This window comes from Leuciscus leuciscus, assembly GCF_965113295.1.
Source record: "Leuciscus leuciscus genome assembly, chromosome: 1".
NCBI lineage: Eukaryota > Metazoa > Chordata > Actinopteri > Cypriniformes > Leuciscidae > Leuciscus > Leuciscus leuciscus.
Window position 1 is genome coordinate 6,781,597 of NC_138725.1, and position 4,901 is coordinate 6,786,497.

The window sequence follows — 4,901 nt, forward strand, 5'->3', positions numbered from 1 at the left end:
ACGTCATCAACAATAATTGAATGTATAATATTTTAAAACCCAACGCAGCACAAACGAAAATTTTACCGGCACAAACCAGCACAAACGAAGCACAAACGAACGAGACTATTTTGGGTGAATTTGGAGCATGTGGGGGGCTGAGTGACCTGAGAATGACCACATATTATTATTTTAATATCTAAAAAACCGGAGCAGCACAAACAAAACTTTTTACAGCACAAACCAGCACAAACGAAGCACAAACGAACGAGACTATTTTGGGTGAATTTGGAGCATGTTGGGGGGCTGAGTGACCTCAGAATGACCACATATTATTATTTTAATATCTAAAAAACCGGAGCAGCACAAACGAAACTTTTTACAGCACAAACCAGCACAAACGAAGCACAAACGAACGAGACTATTTTGGGTGAATTTGGTGCATGTGGGGGGGCTGGTGACGTCATCGTCTGTAATTCAATTTCTGATATTTTAAAACCCGACGCAGCACAAACGAAAATTTCACCGGCACAAACCAGCACAAACGAAGCACAAACGAGAGAGACTATTTTGGGTGAATTTGGAGCATGTGGGGGGGCTGAGTGACCTCAGAATGACCTAAAAATATTATTTTAATATCTAAAAAACCGAAACAGCACAAACGAAAATTTTTACAGCACAAACCAGCACAAACGATTGAGCATAGTTTTGAGCATAGACGACGTTTTGCGTTGGGTGGGGGGCCAACTTCACGCAGGTTCTGCGCAGAGCTGCATGAAGTCGAACAAGCCTGATGTGATTACAGTGGGAGGAGCTTCACTGATGATGAATTACAGTGGGAGGAGCTTCACTGATGATGTGATTACAGTGGGAGGAGCTTCTCTGATGATGAATTCCAGTGTGGGAGGAGCTGATCTGCCAAAATCAAAAATATCACTGAGTTTGTTTTTATAATAAATGACACTAAGCATTTATGTCTGTCTATCTATTAATCGTACAGTAACTGATGCCAATTCATTAATTATTTTTATTGCTAATCCTAACATTATTCTGCTACTTCATTAAAATACAGGTATCTAGAAATATAGAAAATAATATAAATAATTTTAACTCTTCCAAATATAAATAATGGTAAGAAAAACAGAACAAAATCATAAACACAGAAATAAATGTACATATAGTAGGCAACAAATCCCCTCAGTCTGCTGACACCAATGAAATGAGCTTCAAGTGTCAATTTACAGGAGATCTGAAGACATCAGCATAATAAATGAGGTGAAAACAGGAACTATTGTCATGAAATAAAGAGTGTTTTCAGCAGATCTGTTAATATTGATGAGCCTCAGACTATCAACACTCATTCAACAAGCCATTCAGGATCATCAGCAGATCATCTCACTTTATTCTGAGTGTTTGCTGTTAGAAACACATTATTTGAGTCAGGATACATGATAAAAGCCTGTAAAACTGCTCTACTGAAAGACAATACTGTTATTTCTCACAATATAACATGGATAAATCATCACTAATAAAACAAAATAATTAAATAACCTATCTTTATATGAACCTCTTCAGGCAAATAACTACAACACATAATATGTGAATATAAATAGTTCGACTTTATAATAACTATTAATTGCAATAAAGTAATTCCATCATTAACATGTTACATATTCATATGTTCAGAAACTGACAATGGTCATAAAACTCAAAAATTTTTATAAAATGTAACGTTTCCTGTGCCAAACTTCATTAATATTCATATTCCCATGCATGTATAATTTGATATTTCCCACATTCATTACTCATACAGGGACAATATAAAGGGTCTACATCAATTTTAATAAGTAAATGTAATCTGCCAAAGATAAATGTCGACAATAATAAATAAAGGTAAACATGAAAATGGCAACAGAAACACTTGAGATCGATTCCCCTCACAGATCTCAAACTTTAACTTGATATTCAGTAACAGTTCTCACTCCAAACATCGAGACAATCACACAAACGAACACAACATCACTCAGGTCTGAATGAACTCAACATATTCTCCTCATGCTCGCTGCTGCTGCACTAAATGTTTATTTCAGAAGGAAGACGCCAGAAAAGACGCACAAGTATCGCTGTGATCGATGAAAACAATACAGAAATGAGCCTGTCGCTTAATCAAACTGTATAAAGTGTGTGTGATGCAGGCATGAAAGCAGGTCAGGGGTAAAAAAAGGTGAGAAGGATGCGGCAGCAAAAAATCCAATCCAATCAATTTATATATATATATATATATATATATATTAGAGGTGGGCATAGATTAATTTTTTTAATCTAGATTAATCTAGATTAATTTTGAAATGAATCTAGATTAATCTAGATTAAAATGGCTCATTTGAATTCTGCCGAAGGCATTCAGAATATGTGTGCTACCCAAATAATGACTATAAAAGTAAGTCTTTGAGAACGGGTTTCTCAAGCCAGGTGGCGCATTAGACCAGGGGCTCATCTCCTGTTTCCAAAATGCATCACAAACTGCTTGAGAAAGCTGTTCTACTCATAGACTGTAAAAGGTTACTACTGTACTGTTACCGTCCATAGGCAACATTAGGTAGGCCTATGTTATTATCAACTACTATAGGCTATCAATTAGGGATGGGCGATATGGCCTAAAATCTATATTGTGATATACATTGCAGCCTCTTGCGATAACGATATACAGTATATTATAATAAAACCATTTCAGAACAGATTACACACACCCTTTAAAAAAAAAAATACATTTAGCAGTTGTTTAGCATGGGTCTATGTAGTTTTGAGAACATATATTGTGCAAAACTGTATACAACATAATTTTGCAGATAAATAAAATGTAAGTACACTAGCTGCAGAGACTTAAGTAGGTCTAATGTATATTATGGCTTGGAGCTTATGAAACCCCAAATTTAAAATTAGAATATTGTCTAACTGATGTCTTTTCAGTTAAAAAGAAACACAACAACGATTCTTAAAATCGAGATTATGTGCTACACCACTAAGATATATTGGAATGGGAATAATACGCGCGCGCTGGTATTCAGTGATATCATGTTTCGTTTTGAATTTGAGGTGGTAGAACGGATTAGTCGTGTGTTAACTTACCGAACTGTTACCCCACACACTCTGTATATAGTTTGCTGCTGCTCGTCTGACGGCTTAAACCCGAACCAAGTCCAAATAATGGATGTTGCACCGATCTTTTTCACCAGCTTTCACTTTCAGCCGTGTTTACTTAAGATGACGACGAATATGCGTTGCAGCCGGGTTTACCTCGCGGCCGCGGGTAGATTGCGTCATCATAGCTTGTGTAGTATAGAGCCATCTCCCAACCCAACTTGGAGAATAGATTAACGGCGATTTTTTTTTATCGCGCGATAAGAGTCTCGCGTTAACGCAGCACGTTAACGCCGATAACGGCCCACCACTAATATATATATATATATACTGTATATAGTGCTTTTTAATGTTAAATTCATCAATCTGGTGAAAATTAAACAAAGAAAAATTATTTTAGTTACAGTGTCTGTCTACATTACTACTAGGCCTACATAATAATAGTTATAATATTAATCCCATGATAGTAATAGCCATATATTGTAAAACAAATGCACTGAAAAATAAAGGAAACTTTCATAATTAGTTTTGTACTAATTTCTATAGGCTACTTGAAAGAGTATATTTCTATACTTCACATTAAAGGTGTGATTGGGCCAGCCCAGTGTCAATCAAGAAAAGAACCAAATGGGCCGCTGATCTACGTGTTTCATGGGGTGTCAGAAAAAAAAACTAACGCTGACTTTTTATTGACCAATGCATTACACACTAATTACGCACTAACCCAGCGCCGCCAATTAAGCAAAACAAAACGAATGGGCCGCCGATGTACGAGTTTTATGGGCCGTTAAGACAAAAAACGAAACAAAAAAGTATGAGATGTATCGGCCCAAAAAGCACGTCGGCCCACCGGGAATCTCCCGGTAGTCCCGATGGCATTAGCCTACATGCCTGGACGTCACACAAAACAAAATCCTACCTGTAGCCCTTCACCATCCACTTATTTAGCTGCTGTTGCATCAATTGACATGCCACCTCCTTTCCTCTCTTTCATTTTCTCTGTTTAGCCCCCGACAGCTTTTTTGCATTATCCATCTTTTTCGACGACAACTCACTACTCGTTCCTGCTCGCTCAGCGCTCACGGCGCCCGCTCGCGATATTATCCCGCCCTCTTCTATGTCAAAATTAAAAATAATGACATTGGCAACCGCTGTCTGTATCTGACAGGACAGTTAACATTGTAAGCTAACTTACCTCAGGCTTGCTTTCCGACGTGCTTTGTTCGGCAGTGTGTCATCAGACTCGCGGTGTTAAAGACTTTGAAAACAATTCTGCCCTACTCTGACTCGGATTGGCTGTCAGGTTTCGGCATTAGGAATGATGATTGGTTTTTTAAAGCTGCTAAGTTTATGGTACGGGTAAATGCTGGCCACGACCACGACCCCCCCTCCCACCCCATAAATATTTTCTCATCGGATCTGCACAAATCACGTAGGTGACCCATTTTGGTTTTAAAACGGCGAATTTCGCCGAAAGGTGAGGAGTTTTCATGCCTGGTGATGGTTGTGTAAATATGAGAAATACCGTGAACTGCTCTCCTCACCTCAGAAGACGCTGCCTGAGGCCACGTCCACATGAAGCTGGTGCGTTCCCTATCCGATAATTTTTTTTCCTCGTTCTAAAAAAAAATTCCGTAAACACGGTGTCGGCTCAAGAAATATCTGCGTACACACGAAACCACTGAAACCGCCTGAAAACGGTGTAGTATATATGCCAGACCAGTATGGGGCGCTGTAATTCTGCCACAGAGATACACTATACACGGAGAAGAAGACTCTGA

General features: G+C 38.3%; 1 long non-coding RNA gene across 1 annotated transcript; it reads right to left on the reverse strand.

The window, feature by feature from the left end:
- Positions 1-3,509: 3,509 nt before the first annotated feature.
- On the reverse strand, positions 3,510-4,614 carry LOC309476454. The gene is made up of 2 exons (XR_014198166.1): positions 4,380-4,614; positions 3,510-4,095 (listed from the first exon to the last, which is right to left on the reverse strand). It is a non-coding gene; the product is annotated as an uncharacterized lncRNA (long non-coding RNA).
- Positions 4,615-4,901: the final 287 nt, after the last annotated feature.